Genomic DNA, 23,250 nt, shown 5'->3' on the forward strand with positions numbered 1-23,250 from the left:
TTATTGTATGCTGTTCCAGTTCGACTGCTAGGAGTGTAAACCTATTCATATGGTTTTTCCTATTCGTCTGTTTACGGCATTCATATGGTTTCCTGTTCGGCGGATTGGTGTTCTGCAGTAGCTGTGCCTGTGTCTCTGGAAGGGGAAGATCTACTAAACGGCGGTTTAACCCTTTTATGCCTGGGGGTGCCGTTACAGTAGCGCTTATTAAAAAAGAAAATGATGAATCACCTTTTTAAAATTATTCAATGGAGATTATCCAATTACCTCAAATAAATATCTGCAAAAGACAATTTAACATAGTGCAGATCATACAATATAGTATATTAAAACGATTTTCTAATTTTATAAATTCACAGACGTGGAGCTGTGGGCCCAGCTCCAGGTAAATGCGTCTTTGGATCCGTTTAGGCGATCCACCCCTATTCTCGATGTTTTTTCTTTATTCTACAAAACGAGGGGTACCACCAATTGCGCTGTATTGCTTGAACATATGGAATACAAAGATATAAACACTTTTACTTTTTAAAACTCAATAAAATTCAGATCTTTTGTAAACTCCAAATTTAGTCGATCCATCTATTCTTAGGATTATCAAAATGCATTCATATTGTTACATTTCTATTACAGAAGATACATTAATAGGAAACAATTGTATCTAGTTCCATTTTCTTTTAGCATTAGTTATTATATTTCTATGATTAGATTTTTATTCTTTTTTTTTTCTCCCAGATTAATTGATCGTTCATTTTGTTCTTATTAAATTCCTTTCCTTTTCTTTTTCTCTCATTTAGTCATCATTTTTCTTTTATATATCCCTTCTTATTATTTCCAATGTTTATATTTTACACAAACCAATTTGAATTCATGTAACCAATTCTTTACTCCATGTGCTACTGAGTTTGACGCCCCAGTCATTAGTATTTAAGAATTCAAGAAATATTATCAAATCCTTCTCTTCACCTCTCCAGATGAACAGTATGGACATGGCTGGGGGATAGCTTGGTCTTCTATGGCCGCTATATAGATGACATACTGTTCATCTGGAGAGGTGAAGAGAAGGATTTAATAATATTTCTTGAATTCTTAAATACTAATGACTGGGGCATCAAACTCAGTAGTACATGGAGTAAAGAATTGGTTACATTCCTGGACTTAGATATTTTTATAGAAGAAGGCAGGATCAAGACTAAAAATCACTTTAAGCAAGTAGACTGCAATAGCTTTATAGAGGATGCAAATTGTCATCATTCCACCTGGCTAGAGAATGCACCGAAGGGGCAATTCTTGAGGATCCGACGCAATTGTTGGGACCTCAGTGTCTATGATGAACAGTCTCTACACATAAAGACAGATTTCCTAGCCAAGGGTTATGATATCTATAAATTAGAGAATTCAAGGAATGAAGTGAGAAATAGAGAAAGAAATGAGCTGTTATTTTATAAAAAGAAAACTACAGATGTACAAGATGTCCCATTTGTTTGTAATTATAACTCTCATAATTATCAAATTAATCAGATTATTAGAAAATATTGGCCGATATTATTACAGGATCCCGTCTTGAAACAAATTCTTCCCAGTAATCCTAGAATGATATATAGGGGTGCTAAGAATCTTAAGAATACTCTGGTATGAAGCTTGTTGAAAGAAGTCAAAATCCCCTCCATTATATTCAATAATGAAAAGGGTTTCTATGACTGTGGACAATGTACGGCTTGTAAGAAGTCAGGATGTACCCGGAGAAAAGTTGGAGATATCAATCTAAATGGAGTAGACAAAATTCAAATAAAACAGTTTATAACTTGTTACTCTAAAAACGTGATTTATCTTCTGACTTGTCCATGTGGGTTAAAATATGTGGGAAGGACAACTAGACCCTTACATGTCAGAATTAGGGAACATATATACAAAATACAAACAGGCTATGAACAACACAGTGTATCTAATCATTTTAAATTGTATCATGACCAGAAACCAGAAGGTTTAACCTTCTCTGGCATTGACAAAGTGGGAAAGAATTGGAGAGGTGGGGATTTTATAAGGGATTTGGGGAAACGAGAGATGGAGTGGATCTACAAATTGAACACTCTAATCCCTTATGGCCTAAACTCCGATTTTGAACTATGCCATTTTTTTTAATGTTTTTATTTTTAGTGATATTATCTATATATTTTACACAAATTAATTATACTCAGTTTGCACCAATATAACTCCAATTTTGGATTATGCCATTTTTATAATGTTATAATTTATAGTAATATTATCTATATATTTTCCATAAATGAATTAAAATTGGTTTGTGTAAAATATAAAGATTGGAAATACTAAGAAGGGATATATAAAAGAAAAATGATGACTCAACGAGAGAAAAAGAAAAGGAAAGGAATTTAATAAGAACAAAATTAACTATCAATTCATCTGGGAGAAAAAAAGAATAAAAATCTAATCATAGAAATATAATAACTAATGCTAAAAAGAAAATGGAACTAGATACAATTGTTTCCTATTAATGTATCTCCTGTAATAGAAATGTAGCAATATGAATGCATTTTGATAATCCTAAGAATAGATGGATCGACTAAATTTGGAGTTTACAAAAGATCTGTATTTTATTGAGTTTTAAAAAGTGAAAGTGTTTATCACTTTTATGTTACTCTTTGAACATGGTAACTATATAAGTTATATGAGGCTATATGAGTTTATTCTGTTTTAAGTTATGGACTGATGCTGCGCTCTCTTTCATTTTTTATATTCTCTATGCCATCAATTTTTTGGAACTGGTAACAAATCTTACGAGGCAATTTCCGAAACTACAGAGTTAATAAGAATTATGGAATGAGAGCAGAGTACTACCATATATTATAGAGAAAACTATCTGGAGGACAGCATCCCGGTACCTTCGGGTACCGTAGTGAAAGAGAGGCATGGACCGCACATGCTGTGCTGGTGGGCGGCACTAGCGTGTGACGACGGATTGCACCGAACACTCACCCGCGTGAGATATTTAAACCAATGGAGGAAACCTAAAGACACTCACCATTTTTATCCGGCTGAAGAAGTCAAATTGACATTGGCGAAACGCGTTCCGTTTTTTTTAGCCTTTACAGGCTTTTAATATTGTATGTATAGTGAATAAAATTATTTTAATTTTTAAAAGGATTTTGGTTCCAGTTTTTATTTTTTCATTAAAGAAGGAGTGCAGCACAATGCCAGTTAATTGAGTCATATACCAAGACTCCATCATTGTGAGTATTGACTCTTAAGACTTTATATCTTTGTATTCCATATGTTCAAGCAATACTGCGCAATTGGTGGTACCCCTCATTTTGTTTTGTAGAATAAAGAAAAAACATCGAGAATAGGGGTGGATCGCCTAAACGGATCCAAAGACGCATTTACCTGGAGCTGGGCCCACAGCTCCACGTCTGTGAATTTCTAAAATTAGAAATTCGTTTTAATATACTATATTGTATGATCTGCACTATGTTAAATTGTCTTTTGCAGATATTTATTTGAGGTACTTGGATAATCTCCATTGAATAATTTTAAAAAGGTTATTCATAATTTTCTAAGTGTCAAATACACTGTTTTTGTACAGTTTGTCTTGTGTAAGGAAGTAATTAACCCTTACAAATTTTAAGATGGGTAGCTCTGAAAGTACACAAGGGGGATTTACGGCTTTGGCTATTGTCAAGCATCACAAAGGACAAGGAGCAATTAAGAATGTTAAGGTTACTTAAGAAAGCTGGCATGCCCTCAGAAGGCACTCTAGACCCACATATATGGAGTGAATTTATGGCAAATTACAGAGGTTGGTTAGAAGATAATGACTTAGTAGAAGTCGCACAAAAATGGCATGATACTGCTGTTGAATTAACTAAATGTGGTTGTAGAGAAACCACCAGGAAAGGTGTACCATATTATCAATGTTTTGGACCTCTAGGGTCCCAGAGTAGGCAAGATCCTGGGAAAAATCTTGTAAACCAGGATACCAGGATACTGCAGAGACTCCTTTGGTCCCAAAAGACAAGGCGATTTCCCTTTTACGGAGATCAAAACCTCTCTTTCCAGTAATATTACGCAGTGGGACTTCATATGGTGTCCCAGTAAGACCTATGGGTTCATTAGAGCAGGAAGGTAGTCCAGACTTAAAGGAACCCCTAGTTGCCCCCACAGACACCCCAGTGGGTCCATTAGCTCCACAATTTTCTATTACCATGATACCCAAACTTGAGAGTGTATACCATGAGCACAGACAGAGGAGCTCAGGTATCCAATACTGGGAAGAATGTAAGCCCTGGACACCCGGTGAACAACTGGCAATAATACAGCAGCTGGCAGATGTTGAAAAGGCCCCCTTAGCTCTAGTCCAGTCCCCAGTGTACTTGGATGGATTTAAAACAGATTGTGGCACTAAAAGCTGGCCCCATTTGGGCTAGAATAATTGCTAAATATACAGATGCCCATGGAGATAACCTCAGAAAAAGCAACATACAAACAGATGAATGGTTTTGAACCAAGTCTGCATCTGGAGCATGCTATGTCACTGCAATGAGAGAATGGGCTAAGGTAAGACAGAGGAACTAGCCCATAAATTAGGAGATATACTACAAGGGAAAGATGAATCTGTAGAAACCTTCACCAGACTAAAAATGGCTTGGGAGGCATTGGGTTACACTGATGTTGTAACCACTTCCGCCAGACTGCTTATTAACTGCTTCATGGATGGTATCCACATACCCATAAGGACTGGTCTCCAAAATGCTAGACCTGAGTGGAGAAGTTTGACCTATGGTGATCTGGTGAAGGTGGCTAGGGGAGTGGAACCTAATCTAAATACTAGAAAGAGGAGCACACCTCTAATGGCTGTAACTGTCCCTAGAGCTGGTGGAGACAGAAGGCAGGTAGACTACTGGAATTGTGGCAGGAAAGGACACATTAAACGTAACTGCAAGTGTCCTCCTAAAATAGAAAACCCCAGGATTCTAATGATAACTCCCATGACAGCCAACCACCACCACCACCACCTCCCCCCCAACAGGAAATTGGAAAACCAGTGTCCCTACATATTATAAATATCCCTGACTCTGCAGGACCCTCACCCATTATCAATGTTACACTGCCTGGGGACCGAATAGTCCCTTTCCTGTTGGACACTGGCGCTGATAAATCAATGTTACAGGAAAAATATGTATTCCCGTATGAGAAATCTAATGATGTATTATCATGTGTAGGGGTGGATGGTATTGAAAATGACATTCCCCTTACCCACAAGCTGAAATTGAAGCTACACGACTCTACTGCCCTTGTAAGAAGGCTACTTGTCATCCCTTATGCCCCTGCTAATCTACTAGGCAGTGATATACTGTCTGCTATTAGTGCAAATATCCAGTATAGCCCTACTGGAAAAGTAACATTGTCTGTGCCTTTAGAGGACAAACAAATGATATCTCTTTCAAATGTTCTGGCAACTCTCACTATGCCCAGCCATGTGCCAGAACCTACCATTGACTTGTCCTCAGTCCCTGATTCCTTATGGGCTACAGGGAAGACAGATACAGGCAGACTCTCTGTGCCTCATATATATAAAGAAGTGGAAACCACCCAGAATACGTTAAGATCTATATATAAAAATAGAATGACCTGTATTGAGGTAAATCCTCCAAATATGCGCTCTGTATAAACAAATCAAATAGCTAACATAGCGTAAAATAGTTTAAATTAGGAATATAAGTAAATGTGGTGTAAATGCACTCACAAACAGATGGGATGATCAAGCCTTTCACCCACTCAGGGGTACTGTGATGAATATAAGATGCAGGATGTAGTCTTCCAACCAGATATAAAAAATAAAGGAATCAAATATAGTGAAAGTACGTAGTAAAAATATATAACACGTTTTATTGGTCGCACTTACACTTGGGATGTATAAAACAGCATATCTCCAAATAATTATGAACCTCTCGATGATGTAAATCCAGAGTTTTCACAATGGGAGTCCAAAAGCAGTAATTAAAATGTAACAAAACATAAATTAAACAATAATAAATAAAAAAGTTCACAGGAAAATCAATCCAACGCGTTTCGTCCGTTAGAATGCTGGACTTCTTCAGGGATTTCTAGAGGTTCTTCCTTGTGAGTCTTTTATAGCTGGTAAAATCTCCGGTTCGTCCGGACAGCTGAAGATTTTGGCGTGCGTTTCACTGGTGGAACGCACAAAGCGCGCCGAATATCCGGAACGCTTGATTAGTATTTCCGGGTATGAAGACGCATGCGCGCGACTCGCGCATGCGTACACAACAAGTACCGCAACCTACGAGGGACATAAAACATAAGGCGAAAATCGCCTGAGAGTCTGCTACAGAGAATATAATGTAATATTAGTGTGCTCCTATCAGAACCCTCAATGCAAAGATAAGGGACATGAGAATGAATAAGAAAATAAATATATATAATATAAAAAATGGATATATATAATAAAAAGGGGGGAATATGGGATTTAAAAAAAAAAAAAAAGCTAACAAATTAGCTTTACTAAAAATGTATATGTACATATTATACAATGCAGCAACTAATCCATTAGCATATAGTGTTCTGATGTATCACACCAAGCACATACATATATTTATATCCAAATACAACCATATATTAGAAAAAACATCTATACCATGTATAAAATATAACTTGACCCAACAATATGAAAGTAAAATCCATTATAGCCCAACAGATTTTATAGAAGAATCTACTTAATGAGACATATTTAAGTGCACATACATGATTGCTTATGAGAAATACAGAAGAACATTAAATAAGTCCCTGTAAATCAATTTCCTGATTTAATCCCAAATCCAAAGTTTTAAGGTTAAAAATCCAAGAGGCTTCTTTTTTAACTAACTCCTGTATTTTGTCTCCTCCCCTCCATCCTAACTGTACAGAATCAATTCCAAAAGCCTGGAAAGAATTCCAGCAAAAAAGGGGGCATGAGTTGCAGTGTTTTGGAACACTATGGTCAATTGTATTTCTCTTTTTATATTATTAAAATGTTCCAAAATTCTGGTATGCAATTTTCTGGAAGTTCTGCCCACATACTGGGCCCCACAGCCACATTGCAACAAATAAATGACAAAGGAAGAAGAACAATGAATGTGTTTTTTGATAGTGTACGTTTTTTTGGTATAAGTACCCACAAAATCTTTGACTTTTCTTTTTTGGTGTTTACAAGTCGAACAGTGGCCACAGCTAAAGAAACCTTGTATCGGAGCTTTCAAAAAATTATTACAGGGAGGTGCACTGGGTAGTAAACTGGGTGCCAATTTATTTTTTAGATTGGTGGATTTTTTATAAATGACCATTGGAAAATCAGGTATTATGTGTTTTAAAATGTCATCTCTTTTTAGAATGTACCAATGTCTTTTGAGTACTTTTTCTATCTGTTTTGCTTTAGAGTTGAATTGAGTTACAAAAGCAAATTCAAATTTATTGTTAGCATCTTTGTTTTTATTCTTATTTTTAAACTTGTTTTTAAATATAGACCTATTTTTGGTTTCTTGTTGGACTATTGTGTGGTCATCTTCCCTTTTATTTTCATTTATATTTATACTTTTATCTTCCAGAAACTTTGCTCTCTCGGTATTTAGGATCTTAGTCTCAGTCTTTTCCATATTCTCAATGTTATAGCCTTTATCTGCATATCTTTGTTTGATAATTGTGGATTGTTCAAGGAACACCTGATTGTCTGTACAGTTTCTTCTAAGCCTGGTTAGCTGACTTTTGGGAATATTTGAAAGCCAAGGACGGTGGTGGCTGCTTGAATATTCTATGGCTGTATTGCAGTCCGTGGGCTTAAAATAAGTTTTTGTTTTTAACTGGTTATTATCCACATATATGGTCAAATCTAAGAAATGTATCCACTCATGGGTGAATTTCAGATTATAATCATTATTGTTAACTTGGCTCAAAAACAAATCCAAAGCCTCTTTTGTGCCATCCCAGATGATTAACACATCATCGATGAAGCGTCGCCATAGGACCAAACTGCCCCCGTTCTGATCGCCCAATCTGATGTGTTGCTGTTCCCAATGGGACACATACAGATTGGCAAAACTGGGGGCAAATTTGGTACCCATGGCGACGCCGCATCTTTGAAGAAAAAACTGTTCGTTAAACCCAAAAAAATTTTTTGTGAGAACAAATCGAATACAATTAACCAAAAATTCGATCTGAATATCTTGTAGATCATGTTGCAGCTTAAGTATACCTTTAATGCAGGCAATGCCTTTTAGATGCGGAATGTTGGAATATAGAGCAGTAATATCTGCAGTGGCTAAGATGTAGGAAGATTTCCATTGTATTGATTGTAATTGTCAGGATCCCGCGGGCGGCTGCAAGGGGAGGCTGCAGTCCGATCGCGGCACTCACCCTCCAGCCGTCCGCGGTCCCCTTCTCCACGTGGGTTCGGCGAGCGGCATCCCTCCAGCCTCGGATGCCGCCCGCGTCTTCCTCCACGCCCCCCAGCGGCAGCATGCATGACGCTGCACGCTGGAAGACTGTCCAAGATATGTCACGCCGGGGTCAGTCACCTGACCCGGCATTAAAGGCACAGTGCCTCAATCACAGTGGGAGGTTTAGATATCTCCCACGTGTGATTGTTAATTCTGATTGGAAATTATCCAATCAGAGTTAACCTGATGGTTTAAATACTTACCTTTCCTGTTCCTCCCTGCCCTGTTGTGGTCTTTGCTTTATAGTATTGATTCTGAACGTGTGATTTCTGGTTACGTACTCTCTGGCTTGTTATACTGACTTTGTGACTTTCTCCTACTCTTTGACCTCGGCTTGTTTCTCGTTATTCTGTTTTCTGGTTCCCCTTACTCGGCTTGTCTCCTGACTATTCTGTGTGTGCTTAGCCCGGCCACTCTAAGGACCGGTACTGCACACTTTCTGTGTGTGTGTCTGTGTGTATGTTAGCGTGTTGGGTTCCCCGAATCGTGACATTACAACAGGGCCATAATGGAACCTGCTGACATACCACAGCTCCTAGTTAATCAGGAGGCTAGAATGGATGGCTTGGACCACCGTATGGATCAGTTTGCTCCAGCTTTGCAGACCATACTGGCTCGTACTGCACACCTGCAGCCTGCCGTCCAGGAGGCGGTTGCTGCTGTGTCCGAACCCATTGCCACTCCAGTACCCGTTCCTGCTCATATAGTCCATATGACACCGCCACAGCGCTATAGTGGTGACCCAGCTTTGTGTCGTGGTTTCCTCAATCAAATTGACATCCATTTGGTAATGAATCCACGTTCCTATCCCACTGACAGAACTAAAATTGCCTTTTTGATAAACCACTTGTCAGGGAGAGCTTTAGCATGGGCTAATCCCATGTGGGAGAATGCTTCCCCAATGTCCTTTGCAGACTTTTTGACCGCATTCAAACGCACATTTGATCAACCCGGTAGGGTTGCTTCTGCTGGCAAAGCTCTGCTTAGGGTCCGACAGGTTAACAGATCTGTAGCGGATTACACTATCGAATTCCGCACTCTAGCAGCTGAGGTGGTTTGGAATAATGATGCCCTCGTTACAGCCTTTCAGGAGGGTTTGGCTGCTTACATCCTGGACGAAATAGCGTCCAGGGAATTGCCTGTCCTTCTGGATGATCTTATAGATTATATCATCCGTATTGATAATCGTATTAGAGAGAGACGTAGTCAGAGGCGTATGTATACACAGATGTTACCTGCTTTACCCAGTACTGCGTTACTGGCATTACCCCCTTCTAGCCAACCTCCCCCTGAAACCTTGCAATTGGGTGTTACTGGGTTAACTGAGGTAGAAAAATCATACCGAAGAAGGGAAGGGTTATGCCTTTACTGTGGGAAAAGGGGACATCTTCTAAGAACCTGCCCTGAATTGCGGGGAAAACTGCAGCACCCAAGGCCTATAGAGGGGTCGACCTCGGGTGTTATGTCGTTTACCCCTCACGTCCCCATTACTAGACCGTTTATTGCGGTTACCCTTTTTGTTGGTAATACTACCGTGATTACCAAAGCCTTGATAGATTCAGGGGCTGCTGACAATCTTATGGATGAGAGTTTTGCTAAAACCGCATCTTTGACTCTGATCCAAAAGGTCACTCCCTTGGCTGTGGAGGCCATAGACGGTAGACCACTGGAGAAACCTCTGGTGACCCATGAGACCAAAGAACTGGTTATGTCTGTGGGTGCCTTGCACAAGGAAAGATTGTCCTTTCAAATAATCAACTCCCCTACAGCCTCTGTCGTTTTGGGCTTTCCCTGGTTGGTTAAACACAATCCGATGATTGATTGGGGTTGTTTGGAGATTCTCTCCTGGGGGAAATCTTGTCAAAGGGAATGTATGACTCGTGTTTGTCCTGTTGGCTTGCTTAATGTACCCACAGCCAAACCACTTTCTGTTTATGTTCCTCCTGTGTATGCAGACCTAGCTAAGGTGTTTGAAAAAAGGGAGGCAGATAAACTACCCCCGCACCGTGAATATGATTGTGCCATAAACCTCTTACCTGGTACTATGCCGCCTAGGGGTAAGGTATACCCTCTTTCTGAAAAAGAGAACCAGGTAATGGAGGAGTACATACAGGAAGCCTTATGTAAAGGTTTTATCAGAAGGTCCTCCTCTCCGGCTGGGGCTGGTTTCTTTTTCGTTGCCAAAAAGGAGGGTGACCTACGGCCTTGTATAGACTACAGAGGCCTGAACAATATAACGATTAAAAACGCCTACCCTATTCCCCTCATCACGGAGTTGTTTGACCGGGTCAAAGGTTCTAAGTACTTCACTAAATTAGACCTCAGGGGGGCTTATAACCTTGTTCGTATAAAGGAGAATGATGAGTGGAAAACAGCATTCAATACACGTAGCGGGCATTACGAGTATCTAGTCATGCCTTTTGGACTGTGTAATGCTCCCGCTGTGTTTCAGGACCTCATAAACGATGTCCTCAGGGATCTATTACATGTCTGTGCCGTGGTGTACCTTGACGACATCCTTGTATATTCCCCTGATTTGCAGACACATCATAATCATGTTAGGAAGGTGCTTAAAAGGTTATTACAGAACGGACTTTATTGTAAATTAGAAAAATGTTTGTTCGATCAGACCTCGGTGCAATTTCTAGGATATATAATTTCCGAACAGGGTTTCAGTATGGATCCTGCTAAATTAGAAGCCATACTATCCTGGCCGCTTCCCCAAGGTCTTAAGGCTATCCAGCGTTTTATAGGATTTGCCAACTATTACAGGAAATTTATAAGAAACTTTTCACCACTTATCTCCCCTATAACGAAGCTGACTAAGAAAGGTCTACACCCTAGGGTTTGGACTCCTGAAGCCCTTAAGGCCTTCGACACTCTCAAGAAGGCATTTGCCTCTGCTCCAGTACTACGCCACCCTGATCCTTCTCTTCCCTTTGTTATGGAAGTGGACGCTTCTGAATCAGGCGTGGGAGCAGTACTGTCACAGAGGTCATCGTATGACGAACCCCTCCATCCCTGTTGCTACTTTTCTAAAAGGTTATCTGATCCGGAAAAGAATTACGATGTTGGGAACAGGGAACTATTAGCTATTGTGTTAGCTTTTAAGGAATGGAGGTACTTATTAGAGGGTTCTAGACACAAAGTTATGGTTATAACAGATCATAAGAACCTCTCCTATATAGCTGATGCTAGAAGGTTGTCCGCCCGGCAGGCTAGATGGTCTCTATTTCTTTCACGCTTCCAATACGTGATTACCTATAGACCTGGTTGCCGTAATGCCAAAGCTGACGCTATCTCTCGACAGTATGAACCTCTAGAATCTGTTAACCCGACCCCTGAACCTATTGTACCTGCGTCTCAGATAATAGCTGCTACCCGTTTGGTTGTTTCGTCTCTTGTTCTTGATAATATTAAGACATACCAAACCCAAGCACCCCCTGAGACGCCTATTGGCAGACTATACGTTAAAGTGAATGACAGAAAGAAGTTATTAACTTTATTTCACACCGCCAAAACTGCTGGTCATCCGGGGGTTACCAAGACGTATAAGGGCCTCCTTCAACAGTTCTGGTGGCCTTCACTCAAGCGAGACGTAGTGGATTTTGTGCAGGCTTGTCGGGTCTGTACGCAGTGTAAGTCCCCTAATGTGAGACCCCAGGGTCTCCTGATGCCTCTATCGATACCCAAGAAACCATGGACCCACTTATCCATGGATTTTATTGTAGACCTTCCTCCTTCCGATGGTCAGACAGTGATATTAACTGTGACGGATAGGTTCTCTAAAATGGCGCACTTTATTCCGCTTAAGAAACTGCCTTCTGCGATTCAGCTTGCTCAGGTGTTTGCCAAGGAAGTGTTCCGCTTGCATGGGGTACCTGAGGATATTGTATCTGACAGGGGTCCTCAATTCGTCTCTCGGTTTTGGAGGGGTTTTTGTGCTGAGATGGGGGTCTCCTTGTCGTTTACTTCCTCCTATCACCCGCAATCTAATGGTGCAGCCGAACGTGCTAATCAGTCTGTGGAATTGTATTTGCGCTGCTTCACTAATGCGCACCAGGATGACTGGTCTCGCCTCCTTCCGTGGGCTGAATTTGCCAGGAATACGGTGTCTCATTCGTCTACTGGCTTAAGTCCTTTTGAGGTTGCTTATGGGTTTCGGCCTTCCGTCCTTCCCGGTGCGTTCTCCGACAAGGGAATGCCCGCTTTGGACCAGCACCTCGCCTCTTTGCGCAAGATGTGGGATCAGGTCCATGTTGCGCTGTCCCGTTCAGCGGCTGTTCAGAAGAAGTTTGCTGATCGCCATAGGGGTGCGGCCCCTTCCTATGTTCCGGGTGATAGGGTATGGTTGTCCTCTAGGAACCTCCGCCTCAAGGTTCCCTCGATGAAGTTCGCTCCCAGGTTCCTTGGTCCCTACAAGGGGTTACGTAGGGTTAACCCCGTTTCCTACTCCCTGGACTTGCCCTCTTCCATGCGCATTCCGAACACGTTTCACGTTTCGCTTTTGAAGCCCTTGCTTTGCAACCGGTTCTCTCGTCCCCTCGGGCGGCCTGTTTCCCCTCGCGCTGTCCCCAGTGATGTGTACGAAGTGGCTGCCCTTCTCGACTCTCGTGTTTCTAGGGGTCGGCTGCAATATCTGGTGGATTGGAAGGGGTACGGCCCTGAGGAGCGATCTTGGGTTTCGTGCTCTGATTTGCATGCTCCCTCTTTGGTCCGCTCCTTTCATGCCCGGTTTCCTTTGAAGCCTTCTGCTTCCCGCCCTCTGGGCAGTCTTCGAGGGGGGGGTAATGTCGGGATCCCGCGGGCGGCTGCAAGGGGAGGCTGCAGTCCGATCGCGGCACTCACCCTCCAGCCGTCCGCGGTCCCCTTCTCCACGTGGGTTCGGCGAGCGGCATCCCTCCAGCCTCGGATGCCGCCCGCGTCTTCCTCCACGCCCCCCAGCGGCAGCATGCATGACGCTGCACGCTGGAAGACTGTCCAAGATATGTCACGCCGGGGTCAGTCACCTGACCCGGCATTAAAGGCACAGTGCCTCAATCACAGTGGGAGGTTTAGATATCTCCCACGTGTGATTGTTAATTCTGATTGGAAATTATCCAATCAGAGTTAACCTGATGGTTTAAATACTTACCTTTCCTGTTCCTCCCTGCCCTGTTGTGGTCTTTGCTTTATAGTATTGATTCTGAACGTGTGATTTCTGGTTACGTACTCTCTGGCTTGTTATACTGACTTTGTGACTTTCTCCTACTCTTTGACCTCGGCTTGTTTCTCGTTATTCTGTTTTCTGGTTCCCCTTACTCGGCTTGTCTCCTGACTATTCTGTGTGTGCTTAGCCCGGCCACTCTAAGGACCGGTACTGCACACTTTCTGTGTGTGTGTCTGTGTGTATGTTAGCGTGTTGGGTTCCCCGAATCGTGACAGTAATACTTGAAGGATATGTTTTGTGTCTTTGATAAAAGTATTTTGTAAAGGCACATATGGCTGTAAGAAAAAAATCCACATATTCCGATAGATTGCAGGATAAAGAGTTGATTCCGCTGATAATGGGATGACCTGGAGGTTGTGCCCCCTCTCTGTGCCCCCAGTCAAAGTGAATCTCCTACCCGGAGCCAAACCTCCCTATCAAAAACAATACCCCCTAAGCCCAGCAAAGGAAGATGCTACTTTGAAATCTGTGCAAGAGTTTCTGCAGGCAGGGGTAGTTGTCCAGACCACCTCCCCTTGTAACACACCATTGTACCCAATTAAGAAAAAGCAAGAGAAAGGTAAACCTGTGGTCTACCGTATGGTACATGATTTGAGGGCAATTAATGCTGTAACTGAACTGATTGCCCCTAATGTTCCCAACCCACACTCCTTGTTGGCACATATACCACCTTCCTCTAAGGTATTTACTGTTAGTGACTTGGCAAATGCATTTTGCAGTGTCCCCCTCGCTCCCGACAGTCAGTTTTTATTTGCATTTACACATAAACACAAGCAGTACACTTGGACAGTATTGCCACAGGGCGCACAAAACTCACCCACTATGTACAGCATGGCTATGGCCCAGATTCTTGAAGAGTGGAAAAGGCCAAATAATGTAATTTTTTTGCAGTATATCGATGACCTACTCCTATGTTGCGATAATATGGAATCTTGTAAACACTCTTTCCTTGCTGAAATTCCTCGAAAAAGCAGCCTGTAAAGCGACAAAAACGAAACTGCAAGTATGTGTAGAGAAAGTTATTTTCCTAGGACATTGCATTTCCCAGGGCATAAAACATCTCAAGGAAAGTAGAAAGACTGCAGTTCAAAATATTAGACCCCCCCGCAGTCTAGCCCAGGTTCATATATTTCTCGGTTTGATTTCTTACAGCCGTCCTTGGCTGCGTTCTGTAGCTATCTACATGCAACCACTGAATGATTGTCTTGCCAACGAAAACAAACCATTTAAATTAACCCATGCGGCAGAAAATGCCTTCTATACCCTTAAGATACTGGTAACGTCAGCTCCAGCACTGGGTCTCACAGATTACAGAAAGAATTTTAACCTGTTCTGTACTGAGCAATCAGGTTATGCTACATCTGTCCTTACACAGGACCATGGTGGTAAACAAAGACCAATAGCTTACTACTCCACCAGATTGGACCCTGTTGCCAGGGGTGCCCCCCTCATGTGTTAGGGCAGTGGCGGCTGTTACTGCCCTCCTGGACAAAGCCACTGATATTGTTTTAGATAATCCGGTGACCATATACACACCGCATGATATCAACAGCATACTCACAAGTTCAACCAAAACACATACATACTGCAAGGCATTTCAGAATGCAATGTGCCTTGCGTTTGCCACCTAATGTTACTCTTAAAAGGTGTATGGTGTTAAATCCTTCTACATTACTTCCCATGGATTTAAAAGAGGGGAGTGGGGATAGTGTGAATGGTACTTGTACTTCTGATCTTTTTGTAAATTCACTTTCACCAGATGAGTTAGCGGATGCCCAGGTACCCCATGATTGTGCAGAACTAATGGCACAAGAGACAGCAGGTTTTTTGCATGTAATTGATTCTCCATTATCTAATGCAGATTTTGAGTTTTTTTGTAGATGGTTCCAGATATGCTGATGAGAAGGGTCATTTCCACACTGGATATGCTGTAGTCTCTGCACATGAGGTAATAAAAGCTGAACCACTCGCTCCTCACTGTTCTGCACAGGAGGCAGGGCTGAAGGCACTCGCTGAAGCGTGTAAAATGGCTTCTGGTAAGACTGCTAATATTTATACTGATACCGGAGAAACTGACGGAAGCCAAGCACAGAGAGATGGACACAGGTTTCTTCAGGAAGGAAGAGATTCTTTATTCGGTTCACCGATCGGGACTCAGAGGGACTAATGTCACCAAAATACAACAAGTTCTGAACCCCGGACAATAGTGCAGGCTCCTTATATAGGCACATAACTCCTCCCATAATAAGCTGCACCCACACATTCTCTTAACCAATCAAAACAAACAAGAACTAACTTCCTGCTTGACCTCATGGCTCGTCCAGCATAATGGAGGAGGGGAATACTATATCCGGTATTCTCGCACATGCTCCGTACGCTACTGATCGTATCTTTGCCACGTGCAACCAACCGACCGATACACCAGTATGTGCACGTACATATGCCACGTGGTAATCTCGGCCTACTAAATTTATTTTTTTACCGAGATTCCACCACAATACAGACTATGTTTTTAGTATAGCCCATGATTTTGGCCCTATATGGCGGGCTCGTGATTTTCTCACCGCAGCAGGAACTCCAATCAAGAATTCTGAAGCCGTGAGTGCACTTATGGACGCTATCCTGCTACCCACTCAAGTAGGCATCATCAAGGTGGCAGCTCACGTGAGGATCACAGATGAAATCTCAAGAGGAAACCACAAAGCAGACAAAGCTGCCAAGCAAGCAGCAATCCAAGTTCATCCCTATACAGGTATTACCTCTTCCTACAAGTTGATGACAGAATGTGGAGGAAAGGTAAAAGACTGTGACCATGAGTGTTGTACCCCATGATGGCCCAGATTGCACATGGACCTACACATCTATCCAAGATGCACATGAACAGCATAGTAAACACCCATTGGGTAGCACCCGTTGTCACAAACGCACCCTACTCCAAGAGTGTGCGTGACGTAGTTGTGGTGGTGAAAGGGTTAAAGTTCACTATTTGTCTGCACTAGACCGGAAATAATGACAAAATCCCCCTTTTAACACCACCCACACTTTTACTATTTTAACACTGCCACCAACAAGACAATTTATAAATGGGGTGACTTGGTTCCCCAGGTAAATCAATAATAAAACCCACCAAATATTATTTAGCACAATATTTAAGGAATTACAAACATGCTAACTAGTCTCTTCAGGTAACGTGATTCTTAACCAGACAAAGGCAAAACTTAATAAATGAATGTTTATTATGAGCAAAAATTAATCACAGTGCATATAACAATATATGATAAACAAATTATTTACACCAACAACAGATAAAAACAAAAAGGATAAAATACAGAAGTCCTAATTACTCACTTAGGTTTTCAAAGTACAACTTCTGACCAGGGGGTCTCTGGCAAGGAAAGATGGTGACTCACTCAAAATTAGATCTTGGCCCCAAGCAAGTACACAAACACCCTTCAGGATCACAGGAGATATACCCTGTGAATTGCCACGCCTCACCAAGGGGTGGAGCAATTGGGATACTAAGTGACCACCTCCTTTGATCCAGAAAACAACAAGCCACATACAAACTTTTGGTTTTACCTCCTCTACTGTACTTGCCACAGAAATAATAATTGCCTCTATGAATTTGTTATTGTTTTCCCATTCCATAGACATGTTGCACGACCCGCCCATGATCCAATAGGACGGACATCACAATTCCTGCCACACGGTTTAAGTTGGGCAACTCATGTTTAGGCTTTATTAAAAGATTGGTCTTGTCCCATTCCAAATATAATAAAAATGAGGCTCAATTATTAACCTGTGGGTAAGTAATGTTTCACTTGGATAAAATACTGGAGAACTTGGAGAATATCGGTCTTTATTCATTTGGACTTTTTTATGCCTATTCAGTGCTTTTATATTGCTATATATAGTTTTTTTATTGTTATAAATAATTTTATGTAATAAATATACTTACATTTCTATAAACACTGGTGGCATTGTTCCTGCTCTTAAAGAAGGTGTGTGGTCCTGAACCACATATACCCGTGATCAGAGCCGATGTGGATGGCTCTGTGTCTGTGAGTACAAATCTGTTCTTTTTTTCACATACATTTGGAACCATACGGTACTGCACCATATATATGTTTTAACATTTCAGAATTCTAAGACAACAATATCCAGCAAAAAGAAGGGATAGGGTCGCCTCTACGGACCCCACAGGCGATCAAATTGAGCTATACATTATTAGCTCTCTAAAGTGTGAGTGGGAATTTTCCCTCTTAATTTAAATCTATTTTCATTTTTGTCACAGTTTACACTATGTTTGGTATATTCTGTTTTTCTTAAGGTACTGATTACCAACTTAGAACACTTCTGTATATACCTAAAAGGTACTGTTTATACATATATTCACATGTTAAAGTTTATTCACCAATTGTAAATAGGAAAAAACACTATTGTTATAATTTAATATTGTATAGCGCTTCACCAGTACACTACCACTGGATAAAATACTGGAACACAAGGATCTTCATGAAACTAATCCCATTACCATCAAAGGATTGAACTATCCTTTACAAGGTACATGCCAAATGGATGAAGAGACATTCAGACTTTTTCCAAGTGTAGAACCTCACACCTTGCAGAGCCTTGATTACTTCACATCCATATAGTAAAATCCTTTTCACATTCCTATGCCATTCACACTACCCCTTCTGTCATCTGACCTCTGTGGGGATCCCAGTTTCAAAAGATGTAACCCCTTTTGACCTCAACAATACCATTTCTGTAATTTGTGCCATTTACTACACAAATTACATTAAAGGATAATATTCCATAGGGTAATAATAAATTATACACCCTTGCTGTGACACCCGGATTTACTGTTGTAGCAGCTCAACACACCCAAGCTTGCATGATTTGTGCTAGAAACAATTCAAGACAAGCTGTGAAAACACCAAGTAAGCACACACCAAGGCCACTTTACCTGTTTCAAAGACTGCAGATAGACTATATTCAACTACCTAAGGTAGGAGTGTATGAATATGTGTTGGTGTGCATTGATCTCTTTTCAGGTTGGCCTGAGGCCTACCCAGTGTCGAAAGCCACAACGAAGGTCACAGCAAGTAAGCTTCTGAAGGAACTGGTATGTAGATTTGGAGTACCTGAAGTGATTGAAAGTGACAGAGGTAGCCATTTCACTGGGGAAATAATGCAAGAAATTATGAAAGCCTTAGGGATCAGTCAGGCCTTCCACACCCCCTATCACCCCCAGAGTAGTGGGAAAGTAGAAAGGGCAAATGGCACCTTAAAGAACAAGATTGCAAAAGCCATGCAAGACACAGGGAAGCCCTGGACTGAACGCCTTCCCCTAGCGCTCTTTTCTATGAGATTCACCCCCCAATTCCAGACATGGCCTATCCCTTTTGAGATCCTGTATGGATGTGCCCCAAAGACAGGCCTCTATTTTCCCCAAACCCTCCAGATGCAGCATGGTAGTATGACTTGTGAACAAGGAGAAAAGGAAACCGCGCCCTTATTGTGATACGAATATACATACTCAGATCCTTATGATCGTGTTATTTCAATAATTAACCTCAAAAAGAAAAATATACAAAGTAATAGTGTAATACTGTAAATAATTTGATTAATAAACAATGAATAAATAGATGCACACTCACATTTATAAGAGCTAATACAGAGCTTTACTGTTCTTGCGCATAGACGGAATAATCCCCGTCTCTGGATAAATTAGAAGTGGTCCGCGTCTTGATGGTCTCAAACAAAGAACACATAGACAGGCATAGGAATCCACATAGTGTAGTATATACTAATACCTTTTAGTATTTTCAAGTAGACCAGATCTTCGTGACTTTCCCATCCAGAACCCTGATGTCCAGTACTATACAGACGGTAGTAGTTATGTGAAAGAAGGGATTCGCTATGCAGGATATGCAGTAACAACTATGAACAAGGTGATAGAAGCTCGGCCACTGTCAAAAGGAACATCGGCACAGAAGGCAGAATTAATCGCACTAACACGAGCGTTGCAATTGGCTGAAGGTTTAAGAGTGAACATCTACATGGACTCCAAGTATGCGTTTTTAACCACTCATGCCCACGGAGCTTTGTATAAAGAAAGAGGACAATTGAATTCAGAGGGTAAAGAAATTAAGTACGCAGCCAAAATATTACAATTATTGGAAGCCGTATGGGAACCGGAAGAAGTTGGTATTATACATTGTCGGGCGCATCTGAAAGGAGATGGTGATGTAACCAAAGGAAATCGGATGGCAGATAATGCAGCTAAGCGTGCCGCTGAATCAGGAAGACAGGAATATGTGGAACATATAGCTGCTCTTATACCGACTCCACTGTCTCAATGGACTCCAGTTTATACAGCTCAAGAAGAAGAGTGGTTAAAGACTGAAACTGGAAAGTACCTGGAGAACAAATGGTATCAGTTAGAAGATGGAAGAATAGTCATTCCAGCATCACTAGCTGTAGAAATTGTCCAGAACTATCACAACGGGACACATTCTGGAAGAGATAGTATGGAAGAATCTCTCAGAAAACATTTCTACATACCAAGATTGTCCAACTTGACTCAAGCCATTGTACGAAGATGTGTAATATGTGCTAAGAATAATGCAAGGCAAGGACCAGTAAAACCACCAGGAGTTCAGTATATGGGGGGACTCCCTATGTCCGATCTTCAAATAGACTATACAGTAATGCCTAAATCCGGTGGACATCGCTACCTACTAGTAGTTGTGTGCACCTATTCAGGCTGGGTAGAAGCATGTCCTACTCGTACAGAGAAAGCAGGAGAAGTTGTACGATTCCTGCTGCGAGAAATAATACCCCGATATGGACTACCATGCTCTATAGGATCGGATAATGGTCCAGCCTTTGTTCACCAGTGCCTACAACAACTGACTCATATGCTTGGTATTAAGTGGAAGCTTCATACGGCATATAGACCTCAGAGCTCTGGTAAAGTAGAAAGAATGAATAGAACTATAAAGAACCAGTTGGCAAAGATGTGTCAAGAGACTCAGCTTAAGTGGAATGTTCTTTTGCCCATAGCTCTGTTACGTATTCGTAGTACACCTACCAGAAGGATGGGTCTCTCACCTTTTGAAATCATGTATGGGCGTCCACCTCCCGTACTTGGTAACTTAAGGGGGGATTTGAGTCAGTTGGGAGAAGGAATTACTCGGCAGCAGGTTGTAGAGTTGGGTAAAACTATGGAGGAGGTACAGAAATGGGTACAAGATAGATTACCTGTGAATATTTATCCCCCTGTTCATAGCTATCATCCAGGAGATCAAGTGTGGATTAAATAGTGGAACAGTATACCGTTAGGGCCTAAGTGGAGGGGTCCTTATGTTGTTCTTTTGTCTACCCCTACAGCAATAAAGGTGGCTGAAGTGACTCCGTGGATTCATCACTCCAGGGTTAAACCAGCAGCAGTAGATTCTTGGCAAGCTACACCAGATCCAGAGAATCCCTGCAAGATCCGGTTAAAGCGCACGACTCAGTCGGAGTGACGAGGAGACATTGGGATTACAATTGTATTTAAAGAGATTAGTAAGTGAGTGTTTTTGACGGCCATAATAAAGCCTGACCACTCACCCACGTATCATAGCCAGGGTGTCTCGAAGTGTGAAGAAGAGCAAAACTCCATTCCCTGCAGCCCTTACATCCTGGAAGCTGAGGTGCCATCGCACGGACGAAGACGGACGAGGATGAAGACGTCGTAAGAAGTGCTTTTGATAATGTATATTTTTGTGTCTTTTTATATTCAGGAAGGTAGAGGTACCGACACTCCTAGCTGTGAGGTTTGCATTAAGACTACTATAACAGGTAATCATATTTCCCAGACCCTAATTTGGCATTCACAATATGAGTGTAAGGGATATGTGTCTAGGTGTAGATACCTAGGTATAGAATATAGTGTATGCCATTTAGGAGTAGGAGAACCTAAGTGCTTCAATCCAGAGTATCAACCCCGTACAATTTGGTTGACCCTCAGGAATGGAGATCCACAGGGGACCCTAATAAATAAGACTGTATTAGAAACCGTACATTCTTCGGGTGTTCTGCTATTTGATGCATGTAAAGCGATATCAAGTGGTAGAAAGCCGTGGAATGTATGCGGGGATCTTAAGTGGGAGAGAACGTATGGGTCTAACGATAAATATATTTGTCCCAGTAGTAAAAACAAGTACGTAAGTCCAAAATGCCCAGATAAGGATTATAATTATTGCCCATATTGGTCTTGTGTGGGGTGGGTAACTTGGGGACAGACAGCAGATAAGGATATGATTGTTACTAAGTTGCCTACCAAACCATATTGTAAGTCTATGGAATGTAACCCAGTCCATATACTTATAAATAATCCTGAACAATTTTTACATAGTTTCGGTAACTTATTTGGGTTTCAGATATATGGGACGGGTTTAGATCCTGGGACAATATTGTTTATAGGGATAGAGACCAATACCGTAGCATCCCAAACTCATCAGGTTTTCCATTATTTTTATGAAGAGATGAGTGTAGATAATAAGATCCCCCATAATGCTAAAAACCTGTTTATAGATTTAGCTGAAAGTATTGCTGGTAGTCTTAATGTGACCAACTGCTATGTGTGTGGAGGTACTAACATGGGAGACCAATGGCCCTGGGAAGCAAAGGAGGTAATGTCCGGTTCTGAGACAATTGAACAAATAATATCCTCACAAGCCGATTATCAGATGAGTGTTAGAGGTAAATCTGAGTGGAGATTAAAGACCTCCATCATAGGTTATGTTTGCATAGCAAGAAAAGGAATAATGTTTAATACATCTGTAGGAGAACTAACTTGTCTAGGGCAAAAAGCTTATGATGATAGTACAAAGAATACAACCTGGTGGTCGGCTTCAAATGTCTCAGAACCACCCAACCCGTTTGCAAGATATGCCAGTTTAAAGGATGTGTGGTTTGATTTATCTATTACATCTAGTTGGAAAGCCCCAGCAAATTTGTACTGGATCTGTGGTAAGAAGGCCTATTCGGAGTTACCACAGGACTGGGAAGGGGCATGTGTGTTAGGTATGCTAAAACCATCCTTCTTCTTGTTGCCTATTGAAACAGGTGAGACTTTGGGAGTTAAAGTATATGATGTGAATCATAGGAAGAAAAGGGGACCCATAGAGATAGGCGCCTGGGAAGATAATGAATGGCCTCCCCAGCGTATTATAGATTATTATGGGCCAGCCACTTGGGCAGAGGATGGCACTTTCGGATATAGAACCCCAATATATATGCTCAACCGCATTATAAGATTACAGGCGGTGGTTGAGATAATTACTTATGAGACATCACAAGCGCTCAATCTTCTAGCGAAGCATAATACTAGGATGAGGACAGCCGTATACCAAAATAGATTAGCTTTGGATTACCTATTGGCAGTAGAGGGAGGTGTATGTGGGAAGTTTAACCTAAGCAATTGCTGTCTTCAAATAGATGATGAAGGGCAAGCAATAGCTGAGCTTACTAGCCATATGGTTAAAC

This window comes from Pelobates fuscus, chromosome 7 (genome assembly GCF_036172605.1).
Source record: "Pelobates fuscus isolate aPelFus1 chromosome 7, aPelFus1.pri, whole genome shotgun sequence".
NCBI lineage: Eukaryota > Metazoa > Chordata > Amphibia > Anura > Pelobatidae > Pelobates > Pelobates fuscus.